At 42.0% G+C, this 25,618-nt stretch overlaps 1 protein-coding gene across 1 annotated transcript in view; it reads right to left on the bottom strand.

Moving 5' to 3' along the window:
- Positions 1–25,618, bottom strand: part of EPHA6 (EPH receptor A6) — a 973,304-nt gene that overhangs the window by 328,226 nt on the left and 619,460 nt on the right. The gene's annotated exons all lie outside the window — the stretch shown is intronic.

The following is a 25,618-nucleotide window of genomic DNA, read 5'->3' as shown; positions in this document are numbered from 1 at the left end:
ATCTTATTCTTCTCTTTTGCAGACTAAATAAGCCCAGTTCCTTCAGCCTCTCCTCAGAAGTCATGTACCCCAGCCCTTCACCATTTCTGTTGACATATGCTGGACTCTCTCTAACTTGTTCCAGATGTGGCCTCACCAGTGCAGAATAGAGGGGCATAATCACTTCTCTCGATCTGCTGGCAATGCTTCTATTAAATGAAGCCCAGTACGCTGTTAGCCTTATTGGCAGCAAGGGCACACTGATGACACATATTCAGCATACTGCCCACTGTGACCCCCAGGTCCTTTTCTGCAGAGCTGCTGCCCAGCCAGTCAGCCCCCAGCTTGTACTGGTGCATGGGATTATTTTGTCTTAAGTGCAGGACTTTGCACTTGTCCTTGTTGAACCTTGTGAGATTTCTTTTGGTCCAATCCAATTTGTCTACGTCACTCTAAATCCTATCCCTACCCTCCAGCATATCTATTACTCCACCAAGCTTAGTGTCATCTGCAGGCTTTCTGAGAATGCACTCTTCCAGATTGTTAATAAAGATAGGGAACAAAACTAGGTCCAGGAATGACCCCTGGAGCACTCCAGGGGTCAGGTCCAGGGGCCAGCTTTGTTCCATATCTGGAAGATGATAACTTTCCCAGGAAACAGGAAATCTTGATTCTTTGTCCCCCTTGGCCTCAGGAAACTCAAACTCAAATTTCCCACTTCCCCAGGGGGTTGTCCTCACGTCAAGCTATAGGCTAGTATGAATGTCAGCTCTCCTCCTGTTCCAGCTGAAGTTGATTTATGGGGCACAGGTTGCCAAGAGGGTAAGATCCATGGTGGCACAGAAGAAGCAGAAGTATTAGTCTGTAACCCACTGAAGAAAGCACTTCCTGAGAGTGGGGAAACCTGACTTCTAGTCCCAGTGTGGGGACTCAGAAATCTGGGGCAAGATCTTTCAGCTTTCATAGATTTTCCTTGGTCAAGATTGCTACATAGAACTAGGAGGCAGACAAGAAGATGTCAGCAGAGAGATAGATTTGTCTATCCCTTTTCAGGAGATAGAACTGATTTGTCCTTGTTTATTTTAAGGCTCAATTGAACACACTGAATTTACTGACTGGATCATCACTGTTTTAAGCATAATATTCAGATATTGAATTTCTTGGATAATGAGCCTTCTGACTGCTACTAAACAGCAGCACTATGGATTGGTAGTGGTGATCTGTCACTAGAAATGTCAAGATACCTCCTGATCCTATACATTGAGAGCAGCAAAACAACTTACTCAGATCTAGAGAAAAGGATAGTAGGGGCAAGTAACACCAACATGAACTTTACTTTTCTGAGGAAAGTATTGAATTGTACTAATTCCAGATTAGACCTAGAAACAGATATGGAAGTTTATCTGTAAATTTGTTTAATGAATTTCAATAGTAAAATCATATTTGATTAACACTGCCTAGTAATTTACAATCCTCAGTAGAGGCAGCATAATTTTTCTTCATGAATAAATCCATTTTTTTCTCTTTCTCATGCTTACCCTGCATAGTTCTTCACAAGCTCCTTCTACAATAGAGCCCACCCTGGGGCAAGTGAAAAACAGTTCAAGCCCTTCTAATGCCATTTGGTAGCATTAATCTTCTCTCTTGGATTCTAGCATCAAGGAAGCTGAGGTTGCCACAATAGTTGAGGTAAGTCTAAAAATTCTTCATTTATTGGTAAGCTACTCAAAGAGCACCTACATTGAACACCTTCAAGAGTAAATTGGATGCTTATCTTGCTGGGATCCTATGATCCCAGCTGACTTCCTGCCCTTTGGGCAGGGGGCTGGACTCAATGATCTCCCGAGGTCCCTTCCAGCCCTGATGTCTATGAAATCTATGAATGCAATATTCCTTCTAGTCTATGTTTTTTTTTTTCATGAACAACCTGCAGGAGAATATTCAAAGCAGAGGATTTCCTCCAGTTTGGGTCTCAAAATAGCTTGAAGTCTTCTGGAGCAGAGGATATAGACTGGTAAAACAGTCTCATGCAACAAGGAGGACAAAACATGTATCAGAATAGTTTTCCTCCCATGACTCCACCTCTGATGGAGGCTTAGTGAAGTACTGTTACACTGCTTCTGGAGTTGGCAAGAAACATATGTCTACTTACCTCTATGCTCTGCCTGGCTGCACCACTGTAAAGCACTCATCACCTAGTTGCTTCTGCTCTGCAGATGCCATACCCTACCAAGGAGGCAATGGACCTGCCTTAGAGTGGCTCTAAGAACATGCCTTATAAACAGATGAAACTGACCATCTGAAAGTGATACTAGGAGTATGCTTTTACTGCTCTCTGGCAGCTATGTTGCCTTATTTTGAGGAGTCTGTATGTGCAAAATTAGGGTGAGAAGGTGGCACTCTTGGGCATGTCATGGAACCTATATATACTCCAAGGGCTTTAGTCTCTACACTGAGAATTTAGCTTGTACAGTCTCTTAGATGGGGGTTAAGTCAAGATTCTGCTTACCTTCCAGTCGAAAGAAGACAAAAAAACTCTTGCTCAGGAATGAGAAATGATAAGTGCATTTAGTTTTACAAATTATGAAAGTCTGCTGGTAGGAACTTCACTGTATACAGAAATCAGTGTTTATATTGGTAATTTTTGGCTTGTAAACAGGGAATTCCTGGATCCTATGCAGATCGGCAGTGCAGACAGTTCTAGGAAGATCTCTCCTACAGATCACAGTGCTGTGCATGAAAGAATGAAAAAGATGGGTACCAGTTGCATCAGTATCACACAACTGAAGACAGTAAAAAAGATATGGCAACATACTCAGGTAGTAGCACTTCTAAAGCCAGGGAAAGATCCATCTGACCCAAAGAGCTTTCTGACCTATCTCTCTGTTATGCCATGTGTGCAAATTGTATGAATGACTAATACTGAACTGGCTTGCCTCATACGTGGATAAACACCTAATCTCTGAACAGTGTGGCTTATGCCTGGAAAAATCAACGAGCCAGTTGCTGAATCTAACTCAACATATTGGGGGGCCATATCAGAAGCATTCAGATCATAACTCCTGTCAGGTAATACCTGAAAATCCTGCTAACACTCCAAACCATGATTTTGACCCTACAAATTGACCAGCTATAACCAATCATTATGACCGAAGTAGACATGAACCCTCCTTAAGACCAGCATTGACAGTATTGTCCACAAACCTTGAATGTTTTCCAATGGCGACTAAAAAACTGATTATAAATCTATGTAAGAAAGTCCAGTGAGATGTCTTGTGCTTACAAGAGACACACTGAGGGCTTCATAGTAACTGTCCGTCAATACCTGGAATGACTATGGCAACTGAAAGACCACACAAGCCATTTGGAAGTGCCATATTTGTTAAAACTGGAACAGCCATAATTTCTACAGAAAAGACAGAAGACAAATACATTGAAATCCTAACCATTGAACTCAACAGAATCACAGTAACTTCAGTCTACAAACCACCCAACACAAGATTTGCCTTTACAGACACACCAGGGATCAGTTAGAATAAACCAAGAGGGATTATTGGTGTCTAAGAGCCACAGTATGCCATGTGGCTACAATAACAATGCGGTTACAATAAGACCAACAAAGATAGTGAAGCAGTAGAAGCTTGGTCATCTGCATCTCAGCTGAGTTTGATCCATGACCCAAAATTATTTAAATCATTCAACAGTGGCCACTGGAAACAGGGATATAACCCACACCTTATATTCATCAGCAACATTATCATTGGGCTAAGTAATAAAATGGTATAAGACCCTATCCCACATTCCCAACATTGATCAATTGGTATTCAGATCAAAGCCACAGTGAACACATTTACACATTCATTAATGCACAGTAATTACTGCACATTTAGTTTAGTACTTTCTGTGCAGTAGTGTGCAGTAGCTTACTAGCACAGTTTTTGCTCAGTACGCTACTGCGCAATATTAGACTACTGTACATTAAGCATCTTGTGTAGACACTCCCAGTAACTCCTGTAACAGTGCCATTTGTTGATGCTTCAACCTTAAACAGGCAGCTGGCTTTGACAACATACTTACTGGACAAATCAAGCAATTTGGAACCCAGATTCAAGAATTGCTCCTCTGCCTATACAAAACTCATGTACAGCCAGCTCCAAAATTCGAAAGATATGGCGACATGCTCAGGTAGTGGCACTTCTAAAGCCAGGGAAAGATCCGTCCAAGCCAAAGAGCTTCAGATCTGTCTCTCTGCTATGCCACATATACAAATTGTATGAATGATTGATAAGGAATGGCTTGCCCCATATGTGGATAAACACCTAATCCATGAACAAGGCAGCTTTCACCATGGACAATCAACAATGAGCCAGCTGCTCAATTTAACTCAACATCTTGAGGACAGTTTTGAAAGAGGCCAAATCATTGGAGCTGTGTTCAACAATCTAATAGCTGCCTATGATACAGTTAACCACCGACGACTCCTCCACAAAAGCCGAGAAATGACAAAAGATCTAGGAAGTGTACATGCACCACTGCTTTATAATATCTACACAAATGACCAAGCAATCAATTTGGAAACAAAATGTTTCATCTCTTCATAACAGCCCAAAACACTGGCTCTGACCATGTTCAAAAATCCTAAAGCAAGGCACTAATTGGCCTAACCTCATACTACACTGAAAACCAATTATGTGCCAACCCAGAGAAAACACAAGTATATCTCTTCTATCTGAAAAACCATGAGCCACCAGCTCAACATTACATGGTTCAGGACCCCACTATCTCACTGTCCAAATCCAGCTTACCTTGGAGCCACCCTTGATTAAACCCTCTCATTCATGAATACATCATGAAGACAAATGCAAGGGTGAGGACTTGTAACAACATTTTAAGTTCACCAACTTGAAATGCGGAGCTAGACCCTGAACCATCCAAATCACTGCTTTGCTTCTCAGCTTCTCTGCTGAATATTCATGCCCTGTATGGGAGAGATCCATGCATACTAAGGGCTTGACTCCATTCTGAATGATAGCTGTTGATACATCACAGGAAGTCTGAAGCCTAGCGGCATGAACAGTGTGTATTTGTTGGCTGGCATTGCTCTGCCTGACATCAGAAGAGCGCTGGCCAGCAGGACAGAACGACTGAGACAAACCAAAAATGTGAGAGACCTGCTATACAAACATCCCACAGCACACAAACATCACAGGAGCTTCCTTACCAGCATCCAACTTCTTGATGCCACACCCAAAGAGGCACAACTACAGGTGTGGAATGAGAGGCTGAAAAAAATACCTGACAGTAAAAAAAGGTACATTCCAGAAGTTGAGTCCTTATCACCAAGGGTGGATGAACCAGGCAAAGGTGGCGATGTCTCAACTGCCTACATATGGGAGTCAGATATTCCAGAGAACTAATGAAGAAGTGGGGCCATACCATTTGTTCAACCACCTGTGACTGAGGCACAGAGCCTCATACTATGCAACACCTGCTCCAATGCTCGCTGCTCGAAGGCACATGTACAATGAAATATCTTGCAAAGTACAATAAACAAGCCCAAGCATGTGTAACAAGATGGTCAAAGGTGGTGTAGAGACATGAGAAGAAGAACTGAAGATAGTGAACCTTTACTACCAATTCCAAAGCAAAAGAGTTGCTGGTAAAAGAATGTAGTACTGGTCCTCATTGTTACCAGGGTCTTTGCTATCATGGTAGTCCTGAGAATATGGCACTGGTTATCAGAACTGACCATCTTGGAGTAGCAGATTAGAGCCAAAAGGTTTGTATAGCAAGGTAATGCCTAATTAAAAGGCACAATGTCCAGTGCCCTGGCAGCTTTCTGATTAGCCTTCCTGTGATCTCAAGCTTCCCGTATAAACTGAAGTGCTAAAGTCTTAAGGATTTAAGTGAATGGCCCAAGTAAAGAGATCTTTGCCTCTCTTCTTGGATGTGTTATGAAATTTCCTCACTCTGTCTTTCAGTCTTTTGATGTTGGAACCTGTGGCTGAATATTGCATGACTAAAACAGCTCTCCTAGATGACACAGAAGCAGATGGGCCAGCTCCATGCAGGCCAGCATCAGAGGCCAGGTGCATACCCACATGATAAATTTTCAGGATAGTGGGGCACACACAATTTTCAGGATAGTGGGGTGGGGCACTTACAATGCAGGAAATGTGGTGGAGCACGTGCAATGCAGTGGAGGGGGCATGAGCCCCCCAAGATTTCTGCATCCACAGTGGATCATAGGCCACAGGACTGTAGCTGGACTGGACCAGCTCTGGGCAGGACCTGCCTCTGTGGACCAGCAGGTGGGACCCAGCACAGGAGGGAGAACTGCACCACCATGGCTGCCAAGGTGAGGTGCCTCCTTTCTGCCTGGCAGCAGTGGGAAGCACAACTCTGCACCATTGCTGCTGCTGCCATTGCCACCGCTGTACCTCACCATGGTGGTGTGATGCACCCTCGTGTGCCAAGTCCTGCCTGATGTGCTGTGGAGGCAGTTCCTGCCTGGAGCTGGTCTGGCCTGACTACAGCCCCACACCCCATTGTGCGTGCAGAAATCTTGGGGGACATGTGCCCTTTCTGCCACATTGCCTGTGCCCCCTTGACCTTCCCCACTTACCTACTTCCTTCCTCACACACTGGGGGAACTGGTAGTAGGGGGTAGAGGGTTGGGAATGAGGGGTACCAGCAGGGCCAGGAGGGCTGTGGGTTGTAAGTGAGGGGCACCAGCAGGGCTGAGGGACTGGGGGTCAGGAGTGAGGGCCAGCAGCAGGGCCAGGGGACTGTGGGTTTGGAGTAAGGGGCAGTGGTAGGACTACAGGGTTGGGGGTGAGAGGGGCCAGCCCTGATCTCTGCATGGCTGAGAAGGAGCTTCCCTGCAGCTGGAACAGCTTCCCCTACCCTACAGAGATCAGGGCTTAGCCAGGTAGAAGTTGTGGCCCCCTGGGCTGATCAGAAGCAAATTAGTCCTGGTCAGGGTTTACACATGCTCTTTGGCACAATCGTTAATCTACCATTTTTCTAGTACCTGTATGTATTGGTCCTAGCAAATGGTGCATTAGATTTATTTAACACGCAGTAATTGATGCTCACATGTAGACAGTGATGCTTTACTGTGTATTAGATTAGTCTAATGCACAGTAAAGCGTCTTGTCTAGATGCACCCACTGGGCTCATCCAGATGAGTGCACACATGCTTTGTAGTGCCACAGAATCATTTGCAGTGCTGCAAATGACATGCACAGCAAAAGCAGGAGTTCATTGCACTGATAATTTGCAGTGCAGTGGGGTTCATTGATACTGGGAGATACTGGTGTCAAAAAAACCCATGACAGAGAAAAACGGGACAGCATACATGATGGCAGCATACGTCAACTGAAACTGGAGACTAGTCAGTCAGCCATGCTCTGGCTGTTGGCCAGGCTCTGGGTGCCTGCATCACCACTGCTGGAGCCCAGGAGGCCCCCAGGACCCCAGGTAAGGCTGCTGGGGCCAGCTCAGGTGTCGTGAGGGCCCTGCTCGTTGTACTGTAGTTAGAGCATTCAGAGCACATGCACTACTATAATACTTACTGTCACCCAGAAGTGCTAGTTTGAGTATAGTGGGTGCATTGGCAGTGATGGTAGAACATATATATGGACAAGCCTTCAAGGAAGAAATGAGAGCTTGATGAGAGAAACAGAGTAGGAGAGTGGAAATGAGGACGTGGAGGCAAAGCTTCAGCAGCACTATTAATACAGTAATACTGGGAGAAGACAAAAATGCACAGGGAGCCAGGTTTTTGTGTCGTGGGAACTTGTACATTACCTGAGGAGATTAAAGTTATGCAGATGCCTGGAATGATGACCCAAATCCTTCAGTTTGAAGGCATCAGTATTTGAACAGCTACCTGTGGTACTCCTACTTTATCTTCATCATTCCCTGATGTAGAACCACAGCAAAAGATGAAAAAGATCTGAGATTGAAGGACTGAGAGGCCTAATTGGTCAGGACTGCATAGGTGGCAGTTGTACCCCTCCTTCCTCTTACTTCTCTTGTACCTTCTTTGTAGGGTTCTAGCTGTAGTGTGTGGTAGCACAAGAGAAGCAGATGGAGTTCACTGCTGCTGAGGGGAGATGTTACTTAACTTTTTGCTGCAGACTCCCATGTCAAGCAGCCAAAAGAACTCCTATTTTTGGCAGCAAAAACAACAGGGTGACATCTTCCCTGCAGCAGCAGTGAACTCCAGCTTCTCCCTTTGTGTAACCACATGCTGCCACTGGGCAGAATTATATTTCCCAAGATGCCCATCACTCACTCCCAGGTGCTCCTGCACTGCTGCTCGAGCTGAAGCTGGAAAGTGCAGGGCAGGGGGAAAGGGACAGAAGGGTGAGCCATCCCACTGCTCCATTCTGGCATTCCTCCCCCTCTCCCTGCCTTAGGCAGAGCCTAGGGCTCCTGCCCTTATGCTAGTGATTAAGGTCTACTTACTAGAGGTGCTTTGATACATTGGTCCGATATCGGATTAGTACCAATATAAAGAAAACTGGCTGTATCGGAAATCTGCCCAATGAGGCTGATAATTTGACTGATAAATGCTTGTACATGCACACAGCTGCAGTGAAGCACTTAGGCAGCTGGTAAGTACGTTGTGGTAGAAGAAGAGGGAGGAGACAAGGGACATTGGGGGGAAGATCTATGAGGTGAGGGAGGAGGCAGGGACAGGCACACATACTGCCCAGCTGAGGTGTGGCAGGGTGGGTCATGGGACAGAGCTGGGCCTCATTGTGGGGGGGCAGCTCCCACCACTGCTTGCACCCCAGGAGGGCATTGGGGAGGGAGCTTCTGCCCCCAGATCTGTACAGGGCGGGGCACGTGGGCAGCAGCTGCGGGTGGGAGCCAGGACTGCACCAGGCTCTTCTTGGTAGCTGCTGGGCTCAGAAAGCGGGCTATGGAGGGGGCTACAGCCACCTCAAATTTTACCATAGGCCTGCTCCCAACACTGCCACTGCCACTGCCACCACGCACCTGGTGCAGCCCCATTCAACTCCCTGTCTCCATCCACATGCCAGGATGAGCTGGGGCTGTGCTGGGCACATGGCAGTGGCAGTGCTGCGAGCAAGGCTACAGTGAAATCTGGCAAGCCCAGACCCCACCAAGAAGAGCCCTGCGCAGCCTCTGTTCCAGCCCACAGCTGCAGCCCAGCCGCCCCACTCGGCCGCATGTAGCTCTGGGGGCACAAGCCCCCCCCCCTTGCCCTCCTGGGAAGTAAGCAGCGGTGGGAGCTGTCCCCCCAGGAGCTGCAGTTCCATCCCGCGCCCCTGCCCCTTCCCTCACCATGCGGGGCTTTGATCTGCTCCCCTATGCCCCTTCCCTCTCCCCTCCCCTTCCACCATAACAGACTACCAGCTGGATGCTGCTGTATTGGAAATCGGATCAGTATCAGCTGATATACCTCCTTAAAACTCAGCTATCAGTATTGGCCCAAAAAATCTCTGTTGGTGTACCCCTACTACTTACTGGCTCGCTTCTGGGCACATCTACAGGTTCATTAATGCTCCTTTGCTACCGCGCATTAAGTTTAGTACCTCTAATATGAGGTACTAGATAAAGGTGCAGTAGCTGTGCTAATGTGCAGTAGCAAAGGCGAAGGCTTTTTGTGATGCTTAATGTGCAGTAGATTAATTCTACTGCACAGTAGTATGTTTTTTGCCATGAGGTGCTAATGCATAGTAGAACAGTTCACTGTGCATCAAGGCATCTCATGGAGACATGTCCTGTGTATTGAAACAAACTTTCTAAAAGTGGCTCCTTCTTGGTCAATCCTTCCAGGCCCATATGTGTTCCAATGTTCCCTGGCTGACTTTCTCCAGCTAACTCAACACCCTTGCTATTCCATTTTCCTCTGAGTTCCCCTGACATAAGGGAGAAGCACAGCAACTAGGCTATGGAGACAAAGTAGCCATGTGTCAAGAAGGGATGGCAGTGAGTTAGGCTAAAAGCAGAAGTAACCTTTCAGGGCATTTACACACATACTTTTTTGTCCTGCGATGAGCCAGAGATCTGCTACTTTGGAGCGGACTTGATTAATTGAGTCTGATCCGCATGCAAGCTGATGCGACTGTGCTGTGTCACGTGCAGTTGTATAAGCAATGAAATGTGCATTAGCATGCAAAAATGGAGGTGATGAACTTTAGAACTATAACACCTTCTATGTGTTTTAGTTCAAAAGTGCACTGCTGCCATTTTCTCATCACTGATGTGCATTTCGCTGCTTATGCAACTGCAAGGGACACAGTGCCCAGTGCTGCAGCAATTGGATGTGTAAATATGCCCTTATCAGTTACAGCACAGGTGCATACAATCTGGTTTGATAATAGATACAAAAATATATACACTGCATTGCTTGGAGACTTTTTATAATCATATGACAATCCAAAGCACATTTTGAGATTAATACCCTCCTAAATTTTTTTTATTAGGTTTGCAAAGTAGCTGAGGCATTACACTTTAAAAAAAATAGTATGATCTATATTTCTTTCATGAGTCATTTTTGTTAATGAACTCACGGCCATCTGAAGTATCATCACCACCAAAACAGCAAGCATTTCAATGAATAAAAAATGGACTGGAGCAAAAGTGCTCATAGGAAGAGACTTATTACTTAATAAATTTTGCATGGTGCATTTAGACTGGAAATAAATCACAAAACCTTGAGCATTCACCAGTTATATCCTGAAGTACATAAAACAAGGAATATTCTGTTACCTTCTAAAGGATAGAAAGTTATATTTTCACTACCCATCAAAACTATAATATAAAAAAATTTACATTCTTTTGGAACTGAGGCACTAAAGGATTTTTGTTGTGGTGGTGGTAGTTTATTTATATTTATTTTTTATCCCTCTGTCATATAACTCTAAAATGTACAGAAATAACTGGTTCCTAGAGGACTTCATAATATATCACATTTGTGTCCACCAAAGATGGTTTTTGATCGCAACAACCTTTGTATAATTTTTAGCCTTCTTCCAACATTTATGAAAAACACAAGAGAGCATTTTCCTTTAATTAATTATTATGTTTTAGCGAAGAGAGGGGATAGACTGTGCACATTGTTATGTTAAGTTTAAATTAGGTATTTTTCCTCTCTGGTAAGAATTAGCAATGTGAATACTGAGATGCTCCAGATGGGTTCAGCCAAGTTTTACCAATTCATTGAAATGTTGTCAAAGAACATGTAAAATCTGAACCTGGAAGTCAAATCTGTACTTGTGAAAGCATGCATGAATTATTAAACAAATGCTAAGAGACAGTTACATAAGAAATAAGCTAGAGAGAAGAAACAGCCAGACCTCTGACAACAGACATTTAATACTTCACAGTTCCTTTAGAACCATAATATTTTTGTAGAAGTTTTTAAGTTTAAAAAATGTACGTGGACTCTATTTACAACACCTAGCATGGCTATTTGTATCTTTTACTTTCACTTTGATAACAGATTTTTCTGTAACTGTTTAGTTTAGCATTACAAGAATATTTATCTATCTTGCTAACTTTAGTGGAAAATCAAATTAGTTATCCTTACAAGCATTTTTGGCTACTGAATACGCATTTTCATTCCTCATTCCTCTTCATTTCCACAAATGGATACAAATCAAACTCTAGAACCTGCTTCCTAACAAGTATATCAGCTTTTGCTTACTCAACTACAGAGTGCACATAATATTTGGCTTTTATTCCATTTGCTGTGTGCTGACAGTGTACGGCAGAGCAATACATAAGGTTTCTCACTTACGTGGTTTTTTTTACGGGCATGTCTATACATGTTGCTATGATGACATTGTTACTGTGCCGTCATTTAGTACTTCCTTTAGGAAGTACTAAGACAGTGCAGCAACAGCCTGTACTGTGCCATGAGCACCCCACATAATTATTTTTAGGCACTACATTGCTGTAAAGACACTCTATAATGAGGTAGTGCATAACTACAGCAACATAGCTGCAGCATCATGATTCTTGCCCGTGGATGCTACATCACTCTAGCACACTGATATGGCAATGTAGTGTCAGGTGCAGACATACCCTTTGTGAAGCACTTTAGGGATATACCAGACCAAGATTTATTGCTATCAAAGGGGCCCTGAGCTATATTCTGAGAAAGCCTCTATATTCAGACTCCACAGGCTGTCCCCTACATTTTCCTTCCTCTTTGCCAACAGCCAGAATCCATTTGAGTCACTTCCTATAGAATTAGAATTTGTCATATAATAGGCACTTTTCTATAGTTCAAAGATCAGTCTCTAGAAAAAAAAGCTTAAAGGCTTAAATAAATCTCATCTGAAACCTAACCTTTCACCTTGGAAATGCTGTGGTACCTCCTGGTTATTATCATTTAGGGTCCTCATGCTCACACATTTTGGTATAGATGAAGTTCTTCAGTTGGACTATAGCTCACATAAAAAAACAGCCCTCATTTGAGAAGGGGAGAGGTTGTTTAATCAGGGGAGAGACCCTGGTACATAATGTGGGGGTGGAGGTGCAGGGTATAATCCAACTGGATAGCCCAGTCCATAATGAAAAATGAAGACATGAGGAAACTACAGCTCACATCAAGAATCACAGCCAGAACTTCTCCATTTTGAAAATTTGTTTTCTCAATGGGAAATTAATCTTTTGTAAAGAAAACAGTTGTGATAATGCTCATTTAATCAAAAAGAATATTCAATAAAAATAATTTTGATGGGAAAATTTTGATCACTTGTACTCATAACATTAGAGGACTGCACCGATACCTCTAAATTTACTGGTTTGTCCCCTAACACCATATGCAAAAACTGAAATATAGGATTGACCAAAGACTTACATGTTACAAACAGCATGTGCTAACTTTAAGGCATGTTAGATGTTGTTAAAGTTAGTATATACTGTGAGCAGTTGCATGTTAAGGGTTCATAGCCTCTCTAACATGCAGTTTTTTGACTTGCCTTAAAAAGCTTGTAAGCAGGGGCATAGCTAGGAGGTGCCAGGTTGTCTCCATGCCTGCTCTCTATGGTAGTATAGGCCTCAGGACCAGGCCCATAGCCCAGATTGGGACCTTGTCAGCCTCTGGCAGCCCACACTGAGCCCTACATGGGCCTACATCAGACCTACTAGCCCTGCCACCCCTAGATTAGGTCCCCACTGCCCTGAATTGGGCCTACATCACTCCCACCCCCCTGCCCTGGAGTCTGGCCTGCTGGCCTGGATTGGACCACCCTCAGCCTAGATCAGCCCGTACTTATCCAGATCCACATTCCTCCTCCCTCCATCCCCTGCAGCTCCCTGCCCACCTGTGGCTGTCAACACTGTGCTAGGAGAGCATGAAGGAACAGGAAACCTGCCTGCAACTGCTGCTGCTGTCTGGGCTGAGCTTAGCTCACAGAGCATTGGTGTTGTGGCAGGTAGGCAGGCAGGTAAGTTCCCTTTCCCTGCCTGCTCCCCCAGATAGTGCCAGCAGCACAAGTGGAGAGCTGGGGTACATGGAGTGCGGTAAACCACAAAGAGCAGGGGGAGCAGGGTGTGATCCCCAAGAGACAGGGAGGGGCAGAGAGATGACCCCTGGGAGCCAGGGTGAGCTCAGAATGGGAGTTGTGGGGGGAGAAGTCTTACCTTTAGGGATCCTCTGGATGCCCCCACTGTCACTCTGGAAAAAGAAAGAGCATCTACCCAGCAGAGCCTGGGAGTGGTGCCTCCTAGGATGCTGGAGGATCACTCTCAACTCACACTGGGCCTGTGAAGTAGTCTAATGTGTCTGCAACAGAAGCTGCACAAGGTGAGCTATAGATAATGCTTGTTGGAAGCAGACTGTCTCTGAGATGCTCAGAGGGCATTTAGCTCATGCTTGCCTACCCTAATGTGTGGATACTCCTGTTTTGAGAACTCTTAACTTGCCTTAAAGGAAACGTAGAGCAATGCTCTTAAAATTCATCTAACACATAAACTCAAATCAACATGTGTATAATCAACATTTGAGATATAGACAGAAGGGTCAAATTTCTGACAAGTTATTAAAAAAACCCATAACCAGTATTATTTTTAATACCTACTAAAAGAGCATGTGTACCCCAATAAATACTAAACAGATAAATCTGATTACAGCTTTCCTGCTTAATTCAGAATAATCCAAAACCCCCCATGTGTTGGCTTATTTCCTGTAACAAGTGTTACAAATAAGGAATTGTGATGGCTGAGGGCAGCTTCCAAAGCCCAACATAAAAAAATAATCATCTCATTTCTAGGACAGAACAAATTTAGTCTGTACAGTTTATGAGGTGACAAAAGGAAACTTCAAAAATGACAAAAGGAGAAACTGGAATTAAACAGCACAGTTCCTTGTTGATGAAATACTGAAAACCAGAATGCTATCAATAGGATAGAGGGGATAGTCTCTACACTTAGATTTACGAATATTTGGAAGGGAGCAACTGAAGCAAAGTGCAGAGATAATAAATACCAAACATGGAATTGTCAGCCAATACAACTACTTCAAAATGTTTTCTGAAACTACATTATTTATTAGTACTAAGGAAAAGGCACATGTGAGAACAAGGTCCTTACCTCAAAGAGCTGTGAATCTAGTAGATGACGATGCAAACAGAAAATAGAAGAAAAGGAATGCACCATATAGCAAAGCACTTGAGCAAATAGGCATTTTGACCCTGAGCCAAGAAAGCAACCCTAATTCCAGAGGGTGTTTAATCACCCCGTTAACTTTTCATTGAATGCTTTTCAGATTAGGTCCTAACTTAGCTACATTATCATCCAAATACTGGCAGGCACTGTGTATTATTTTAATTCTAATTAAATAAAATACTTTGATGTGAATTTCTACCTAAATAAGGGAGGAGCAACAGCAATTATTTTTGGGATTATCACAGGGCTTTAGAGAACATTATTCCGAGCAAAATTTATGAGAGGCTAAAGCTACTTACTTAGAGCTGAGTTCTTCTTTTGGTTGTAATGATGTAACTCTAGAAAAATATCTTAAACATATATGATAAAATATATTAAATATGAAGTGATATAGTTGTAATATATCAAAAGTATTATTTATGGCCCTGGTTTTCAAAGACACTAAGCTGCTACTGAAGCCAGCTGAAGATGAAGCAATAAAACTCTCATGAGAAACAATAAAAGTGACAATCACAATCACTTGATTAAGACTATAGAAGGCCAGGATGGTTCATATTAAAAAATGGAATAGATATTAAAATTATTTAAAACGGGTTGGGCACATCTTTGGACCGAGTGCCAAAATACCCTACAACCTGGACTTGGAAGATGTTGGCATGCCGGGGCAGATGATGGGGAATCTGCAAAGGGCCTGATCCTTGTTATGACAGCACAGGTGTCCCTTCCCTGCCATGCTCCCTGAGGTGTGTGTACAGTTGCTGCCCACAATGAACTGGGCTGGGGCTCTGGTCCCTGGTGCAGCTGTCTGCAGCCTTTCCACACCTGCTGCAAGCAGCGTAGGCTCCATGGTGGTGGCAGCTGCGTGTGCGCCTTCGGGTGCACAGTGTGGAAAGGACTGGGGTTGTGATGCCCCAGGCCCCCTCCCCGCTGTGCACCCCAAGGCATATGTGTAGCTGCCGCTGTCACAGAGCTGGCCAAGGGCTCTGGACCACAGTGCACTGGTTGCAGCCTCCTGGCTTCCTGTCACATCCAGTCCAGTCTCTGGGCACCTTCTGCCTGCTATGGGGCTCAGGCTGCTCACCCAGCAGAGCCTGGGAGTGGTGCCTCCTAGGATGCAAACCAGGGTTTGCGGGTTTGCGGTCTCCTTGCCACCTGCTGCGAGAAGCCTGGTTTCCGTGGCCAGCAGCAGCTGCCTAAGGCCTGGGCTGGCTGTGGCACACCAAAGAAAATGGTCCTGGCACACATTCCAGAGGGCTGCCACCCTCTGTTTTAAAAACTGATTCTGGCATATCACTTCATATAACGTGTCCATTAGTTGGTTGAAACATGTTTTTTTTAAACACAGTTGCTAAAAATTGTTCTTGAAAATAAGTAGAGTCAATATCTTCTTTTGTATTAGAAGTAAGTGGAAAGCAAGACCAGTATATCAGAAAACAAATATATCAACACCAGAAAAAATTGAAATGGAAAGGAAAACATAGCTATGGCATTGCTAAACAATCTAGTCTGTTAAGATTTCAATATTTGTTATAAAAGGAATATAAACTAAAGTACAATATGTCAACATCTTGCTTGTACTAAATGCTGGGTGTCAGTGTGAGGGCTGCTGAAAAGGTGAATCATGTTTTCTTTGCTCTTAGTTTGTAATTTCTCATGTGCACAAAGCCATTTCATTTATTTTAGAGAGGAAAAAATAACTATTTTGATATTTCCATAGATAATACTCTTCTGTGCTTTTCATGGAAGTCAGTAATGAAAAAAAATGGTTACTATGCACAGGGAAGCTGTATATAGACAAACTGACTCCACTGCCAGAAACACAAAAGCAAATTAAGCATCTGTGCCAGTGTCAATTTAGTCCTTAGGAAAATTTTTGCTCTTTGTGTACAAATACAATGCTCTATTAATGCTACTCCATTCTAATTTTCTAGTTACTTTAGTTCTAGAAGGAAAGTAAAATAAAATTTGCAAGGACAAATTTTATGCTACTGTATAAAATTGCTAAAGTATTGTTTTCACCAGATTTAATGGGAAATAGCATATAATCTTCAGTTTTGAGTAGATACATTGTTTTATGTCCTCTGCAAACCTTAGAACACCATTTTTTATCTTTTCCAGATCTGTTATAATTATATTAATCAACACCAGTTTTACCGTGCATCACTGGCTGTTAACTTCTTTCCCACATGGAAAATTCAGATTACTCATTTTTTCAGTTTTTGTTTCTTATCCAGTTTCTCCTCCATAACAATTATTTTCTCTCTCAACACATGGCTACTAGATTTCTTCTGTGAGGGACTTAAAGACACTACTAATGTCATATGCCAAGTTAAGATATAGGAGCTAATTAGTCTACTCCACAGTAAAGCTCACATGTAGATGCACCACTGATGGTTAATGCATGCTGGCTCTTCCTGATCATTTTGTCCTTCTCTAGGTACTTCAACATAGATTCATTGTGGACTTGCTTCATGATTTTTACAGGCATCAAGGTAGACTGACTGCTCTCCAATACCCCAAATCCTCCTACTTCTCTTTCTTAAAGATGGGCAATATATATGCCTTTCCAGTCATTTAGGACTTATGCTTCCCCTTGGTTGGAAGGAGAGCCTTGTGTCAGTATGCTACCATCTCTAGGCGGAAAGAGGACCTTGTCATCCTTACTTCAAGAGGAAGGCAGGGTCATACAACCTGAAGATCTTTGGGGGATGCCATGGTAATGCTGGTAAGTAGGACCATTGATTATCTTTCATCTGATTATATATTAAATAACTTCCCACTTTATTTATTGAACTAAATTTGCACTGATTTTTGCTACTGTATTTATTTAGTCTTGTGAGTAAAATTATTTGTCAACCTCCCAAAGAACAGTATTTTCTGATTCAATCAATGTTTCTTGAATGTGATTATTTAGGAATGCTTTTACATATCAGCTAATCACATCAAACAAAATTTTAATTTCTAGCATCATCATTTTATTTATACTGCCACCTAATGCTTGCCAGAGAAGTTCCTAAATTAATGAAAACACATTGTATGTCAAAATTAAATAAAATGAACCACATTCTATTTTGTCTGCTATTTTCTGTCATATTTACAAGCAAAATCAAAACATGTTTAGTATGTAATAATCAAAGCTATGTGGTCATAATCTTATTGATTTAGCTAAATGAAAAGGAAACTGATGTTAACTAGTTATAGTTTCATAGTTTCTAGGGTCAGAAGGGACCTGAACAGATCATCTAGTCCAACCCCCTGCCATGGCAGGAAAGAGTACTGGGGTCAAACAACCCCAGCAAGGTCTTCATCTAACCTCCTCTTGAAAACCCCCAGGGTAGGAGCCAGCACCACTTCTCTTGGAAGTTCGTTCCAGACCCTAGCCGCCCTGACTGTGAAGTAGCGCCTCCTGATGTCTAGCCTTACCCAGAGTAAGCAACAAAATAAGCTCTCATAAGCCTAATTTAGTTAGCTGTTATCTTTGCATACCTTCTAATTATTTGTTGTTAAAATTTACAGCACAAATTTGGGTTTGGGACTTTTAAAAACTTTGCACTTGATTCGTTTGCCATTTATACCAGGGTAAACTTGGTGACTTCATTGAAGTTATTCCTATTTTATGTGAAGGTAAGTAAAAAAAAGAACAGGATACTGTCTTTGAGCTCTTGGTTTATGCAACCTCACACCTCTAGAGGTGTGGTACTTTCAGCCACAAGGGACAAATATTCTTAAATAACTATAACAATAAAAAGGAGTAAAAATACTTCACAAAAATACAGGGAAGTGAAAAAATCCCCCATATATTTCTAGGTCCTTTTGAGTTCAAAAGCTCTTGATTCTTCAAGAATCATTTTAGCAGAAAAGCACATTTCAGTCTTTGCAAGAATATATTTAAAATATAACATAGTTACTCTTTTAGTATTTTTTCTCATAAACAGGCAGGTCTGTAGTGACAGCATAGGAATGCCATCATCTATTAGTTAATAGCTAGGGACTGAAAGGAGAGCACAAAGTCTTTAAATGAATCTAGGAGACACTCAAAAAGTTCTATTCAAATACCAAAGGCCAGATGCTACTAAAACAGATGATTTATCCTGCTTGCGCATCTGAAATTTAATGTTAAAAATAAATATTTTTCTTTAGTCTTTGCAGCATTTCACATTTATGTTCTTCTAGTGGTAGGTAAATATCTATACTGATGCTTAGGAATTCTGATTTTATTCTGAACTCAACAACACCCTGAGCAACTACTCCAACAATGGGGAAGAATGTCAAATCAATTAAAAAAACCCAGAAATGACACATCAGTGGAATTCACAAGCTGTTTATTGTAAATCAAGGGTGTGAGACTCACTTCCTGCACTGGACAGGATCCAGCCCAGGGCATGCAGTGCCTCTGGCGGTGGCAGACACTCACCCAGTTCACATGGTAGCAGCTGCGGCTCCAGCTGCATGCCCCACAGCAGACCTGCCAACACATGTTTTGCGCTGTAGTGGCAACTCAGGTCTGGCATGGACGGAGCACACAGTGGTGACAGCTCTGGCTCTGGGCACAGCGCAGGCCATGAAACACACAGCAGTTGAGGAGCTAAGGTCATCTTGGTGGGGAAAAGTGAAGTGGCCAGATGGCAAGCGGAGCTGTGTCAGAACTCATTTTCCCTTTTGTTCCTGGTCCCCATGCCCACTGTGGCTCAGGGATTTTGTGGCAGACCACTTCCCCCAGCTGCTCCCTCAAACTTCAGGAGACCTGCTGGCAGCCTGGTGGGGTTGTATGTTTGACACCCCTGTTGTAAACTATGACTGTTGTTACTTTCTGACAGCATTCTGCAGGGTTCATTCCTTGTTCATACATGTTGCACTGGAGTAATGAGTTGGTCTTGCTTGGGTTCTTTGGTTACAGGAGCACAGAAATGCTACCATTATCATTCTACAGTTTAAACTTGTGCTCTTTTCTGTTACTCTTTTTTCCAGTGAGCTGCTTTCTGTTCAGATATATGCAGTTTTAAGAAGCCAAAATCCAAACAAAATATGCCATTAGAAATTAAAACCACATGTTCCTATCTATGCCCGTCTAGTTCCTTTGTGCTTAGTTCCCTTGGGCTCCATTTTGCTACTTAGATAAACTAGATACACACTTAGATACAGTACATCTGACCATGTCTTGCACCCTATAGTCATATTCTTTTTTCAGTGATATGTGAACTGGGTTAATATCCACTTCCTTCATGTGAAAACCCAGAGTAAGTTTGATTTCAGTGGAAATACTCTGAAGTCATGCAACTGAAAAAAATCAGTTTGGCCTAATGCAATCAGAATCTGTTTATTTTTTATTTATAGCATTGTCATAAGAGAATTTGAGCAACTGACTCCAGCGGGATTGCTGGGATGGAGCTGGAAATTTTTTTTTTCTTAGCTTGGAGGGGAGGCAAACATGCATGATGCTCTTTTATTAGTTCCACAAAACTCATAGATTTTCTTGCAAAGCAGCTCTGGCTAAATTGGCATTTAAAACAAAAGCACCAAACTTGGAGATTATGAGTTTCTATGTCCTTCATCTATGTTTAAAACACAGCTGGGTTACAGTTGTCTGTTGTCTCACTACAAGGTTCTGCAGATCTGTAGACCAACTGGGAATGATTCTGCTCCCACTGTGGCCAATGCCATAAAACTCTCATTCACAACATACGGTGCTGGAAAAATCCAACGTTTGCTTTTGAGTTACTTCCTTCCAATTCAGTTTCATTTTTTGAAGGGATCCTTCTTTTTAATGTTGATTTTTATCCATTAAATTTTCTTTACGCTTATTTCTGATCTTGCCACAGAATTCACACAGGTGAAACCTGCTTCCAGGAGGTAGAAATAGAGCCCTACTGACTTCAGTAGAGCTCTGCATGGGCAGCAGGGATGTACATCCCCTCCATGTGGCTCTATGTTAAGGATATGGACCCACCAGTTGTACACTTACTTTTTTGTTTTGAGTAAAATCAAAGTTCTGCATATCAAGCACTGCATGATAATACACCAAAAGTCATAAAAACATAGGAATGTGAGAGATGCCATGTTGGGTCCAATGTGGTTCAAAACTGAAGAATTTGGACTCCATCAGTGAGTGCTCTTATGAAAATGGAATCTGCCCCCCAACAAAGAAGATACTTACTTTGATGTCATTATTCTCATATGAAACAGTCATTCCTCTTTGTTGTCAACACAGCAGCAGGTGGGATTTTTTTCATGATATATTGTAAAGGATTGTAAATTGCTTAGGATGAAGTGGGGTTTTGTTTTTCATATCACAGTCCAGGTGGCCTCTTCGCAGCAAGTTGGCTCAAGCTAGCTGTCCAGTCTCAAATCATACTGTGTGCCTCTGTGGCATGCTAAGCAAGTGCTGCCATCTAATTCCAGCTATATCAACTTGCATCATTCAATCAACAAATTGCACTTTGGCATCAACAGAAGGTTTAGGATGGACTCCTGCCACTGTCTCAGTCCCAGGCTAAATAGCTATGAACATATGCAGATAGTGTGTTGTCCATTTTTAGGCTTTTATGATGGAACATTTAATTGTACTAAAAGTGCAATTGATGGGAAGTGAGTTACAGATTGAATAGATAGTGCAACAGATGTACAAGGTCATTCAACAAGGACTACTCATTACTTCCAATTACTACGCTTGAGGAGAAACTATGGTGTATGCCAGGCTGGAACTCTTCTGCTGACACCTCATCTTTTAGTTTCATCCCAAAGGCCATTTTTGTCTTCTTATTGATTACATCACTCAATTAGAACCTGTTACCTAAAATTACAATAACTTTATTGCCATTTTAAAAAAGAATCTAGATAAGCAAAGTATGCTAACACTGCCTGAGCTTGTACTAAGAAGGCTGTTTGCCAGAAGAAATACAAATTGTATTTATATGGTAACAGATCAGTGTTTATCTCCATTTGATAGAAAGCAATGAAGGCTAAGTATGCAGTTTAGTTTTATACCAAGTATGTTCATTTATCAGGATTTGTGCCATTCTTAACTTTTCATTGAATTATGGTCTGAAAAAAGTCTCTGACAAAAACATATTAGCTAATTATTCAATCAACAAAGTATAGGGGGCCAAAGACCTCAAACTATTTGCCAGATGTGATTTAGTTATAGTCCTAAACACTTAGGAAGTAATGACAAAATGCAAGGGAAGTAGCAAAATTTAACCACAACTTTATTATCTTGCATGGTTTACGGTTTTTCCTTTAAAGTTTCAGTCAGTGAGAGGGCCACCATGAAGCCTTGTCCTCAACTGATCCCTGGCCCATTGCTTGACCCTGCTGCTCTCTGTTCAGTGGATAAAGAGGAGTGTTTGCTTCCCTTACAAGATACTAGGAGCCCTACTCCCATTCACAGCCCCCTTTAGGGATACCTTTCTCTAAGTACATTTACCTTTGGATGGCACAGGAACTGAGCACCCTATAGAACAAGACCTTTCACTGGACACTTACCACGATGGGGAACCTGCGATTAGATCTGCTGCATACTCCCAATTCTCACTCAGGTTTCCAGATAGTTAGCATCTTGCTCCCCAGTGTTAACCAGGAAACACCCCCCCCACCTTCTTGAACAGGTTTACTGCATTGTCCCGAAATTACTCATATTTTGATTATTACTGACCATCCCTATTCCACAATAATTAATACTTCTCCAGGCCCAAACCATCTGTGGAGATCTGCCAGCTCTCTGACACATTGTCTGCTACAGCATTTCAGACCAACACACAATCCCCACTGGGAAAAGGCCCTGGATCTGTTCTCAGTGCTGTACTTTCAGGTGTAACACACATACAAAATGCACAGGCCCTTTTGTACTGCAAAGGTGTTCTAGGTTCATGTTGCTAGGTATTTTGTTTTAGTTTAAATAACATTTTTGTGCAGGTGTCTGATTTGCTGTATATAATTATGTTTCCTGTATTTGAGTATCTTGTCTCCTCCCCCCTGTTTGGGTAATCTGAGGAGCAATGTGCTCATAGGCAGAATGCTTCCTGCCCTTATACCTGAGGCTTTTGTTTTTGTAGTTAAGAGCGTTTTAAATTGCACCTGGGGTTTTCTTTGTTTACTTTGCCTTTGTTTTCTGTAATAAATCAGTCCTTGTGTGTTTACACTGCTTGTTAGTGTGTGTGTGGGGGGGGGGGTTGGTTTATGCAGGACACCCCAGCCAGTGATCAATTCAGAATTTCTGGGTGAGAACTCAAGCCACAGTGAAAATTTATTGGGATCCTGAAATTCGAACCCGGGCCTTGTTGCTGCTGACCAGTGCCCAGCAGAAGGGTTACACAGGTTTGGCACATGTGCATAGGAGTAGGTGGCTGGGGTGTGATGAAAAACAGTCTTCCCCACAAGTGCCTGAGATACTGTGAAGATATATGCCTAACCAGGGACTTGTGGGGAACGCTGTTCTTCAGCATTCCCCAGCCACCTATTTCTATGGACATGTGCCAAACCTGGAAGCGCAGTACTGAAGGTGCTCAGGGGGCATTCCTTATGGCTGCTGTCAAATATGCTGGAGACAAAGATTTCAATAAATGACAGTGAGGATGAAGTAACCTCTTCAGTGGCTACCCCACTGAAGCTTGGGTTTAGTTCAGGTGGACCTGGACTAGTCCAGGTGGACAGTTTACTTAAGCGTGCACCAGTTATTTCAAGTGTTTTCTGCCTGACTATCTAAGAGTATAAAAGGGGCATCAGATTATTGGGACTGACAGAGATGTAAAAACTAAGAAAATGGTTGTTTCCCCATGTTGCTTACAATCTAAACAGGCCAGAAGATGCTACCACATGCAAAATAGTGAGAAGTAAAGCAAACTGGAGCCAGTGAAGGAATGCTTCCAATAAGCAGCCTCTTGGCCATTAATGAATACTTACCTGAAGAAAAACACTAAAGTTTGTCAGAAATAATTCAAAATGACTAATGGAACCGCCTCCATTTTGAAATATAGCTTAATGTTCCAAAACATACTCGTTAATTATACCAAAATATGAAAAAAATATTGGTTTTGTCTTTAAGGGAAAATGTTTAAAGAGGAGAAAGTTTTATTGGGTATGTTTAATAAGGGGAACCAATAACATTTATTCCATGCAGTAATTTAGCACCAATAATTACCAAGAGTGAAGTAAATTTCTCTTGCCCATTTTCTTGTCATCTTGTTTCACAAGGATCTAGTATCAAATGTATATCAGTGCTCACCTATAAATCTCAAGATAAGAATTGTTATCTGCCCACTCAAAGTTGTGAGATAACATGCATTTAACAAACATCATGGCACTGACCTCTTTTGCAATAGAAAAGTATCACAGAGCCTTCAAGATTTCAATCAACAGACATAGTGCAGGCTTTATGGTTTATAAAATGGCACAAAAAGTAGAACTATTCCATGAACTACATGGCTGTCATAACTGATAAGAGATCTCAAGTCAGTGTGTTGAAGATGTCTTGTCTTATTTTCATTTTATTCTTTCCCCATCATCCTTGCTACTGCTTTTCTCAATCTCACTCAGTTCAGATAGAGGACAAAATGTGAATCTTGATTTTTTCCCCCACAAAACATTGCTTTTAGAATGCTAAACTAAGTCCATCGTTTTATAACCTAAGCATAGGGCCTGGCTACACCAGTTTTTTTTTAGAAAATCTTTTACTAAGTCTTAGAAGATTAATATTTGCAGGCCTATCTCCTGAACAAGGAGACACTCAAATAGAGACAACCTTTATGTAGCTTGCCGAAGCATCAGATCATTCCCATTGAAAAATATACCAAGTCTAAGAAATGGTTACACCCAGTGTTGGCCATTTCAAGATACCACAAGAGGAAATAAATCAATTTTGAGGCCTAAAAGCCTTGATTGGATTCCCTTACAAGTGAACATTTAAAATACTTTAAAAATACTCCAATTTTGAAGGAAACCATGGATTTTATAATTCTCCTTTTTAAAGCAATGCAAAAAAAGTCACTAAAATGGTAAGCAGGCAATCAAATCACTGCATGGACACAAAGTGACATGGCAATATGCTGGCCTCTTTTTGATTTGTGCTAGGTAGGTGTCCACCCTAAAATCAGCACCTTGGAGGATAGTCTGAACAGATGCTACTAAGAAACAAATGTTCTGAAATCGATCTTTTACCTCCTTGAAATGGTTCATCCAGGTCAAAGATGAGGTGCTTTGATCAGTTTAGAGCACTGTTCTCAATCTTTTTCGATTCAAGGCACCCCTTGTTAGACTCAAGGCACATTTCTTAGCTTTCACTTGTTTTTTAATATGGAAAAATAGAACAATTCTTCTGTTGCAAAGAACACAGAAAGTCCACAATAGGTCAGAATGTTTTTGATGCTATGGATTCCTCTTTGAAATCTCTACATTTATCTTGTGAATCTGTATACCTATTTGCACATGTAACAGTAGTGATATTATGTGGTACCCCATGACACCCTTAAAAAAATCTTGTAACATCCTAGCTGAGAATCACTGAGTTCACATAAGAAAAATTCAGATTACTTTTGTCCATGCTGTTTGTTTTCACGGCTGATAGTGACTTGAGCCTTAAATACTGTCAGTCTGTAATTTTGCAAAGGCATTACATTCACTAAAACAATTCTTACAAGAAAAAAAATTCCAACATTACCAGGGTATTAAATGAGGTGGATAATGGATACATTATTTCCACTAGTTATTGACCATGTAACATATTATCCTTGAATCTCTACTTTGCTCTGCCAATTCTGAGTTATAAAGACATTAATAACTTATGAAAAATAAATAATGTAGTCAAAGTCACCCCACTGCATAGCTTTTCTTAAAGCATACTGTAGGGGTAGAGGGTTTCCACAGAGTTTCTTTTACCATCACAGTGACATTATTATTGTTTGCATAATAATACACTATTCACTCAGAATTGGGGAAATGCCAATACTAGTGTAATGGCAACACAAATTTCTAGGCAGCTCAAACTTGT

This window comes from Crocodylus siamensis, chromosome 1 (assembly GCF_052110815.1).
Source record: "Crocodylus siamensis isolate JL-2025a chromosome 1, ASM5211081v1, whole genome shotgun sequence".
Taxonomy (NCBI): Eukaryota; Metazoa; Chordata; order Crocodylia; family Crocodylidae; genus Crocodylus; species Crocodylus siamensis.
This window is presented reverse-complemented; position numbering and strand designations above follow the sequence as displayed.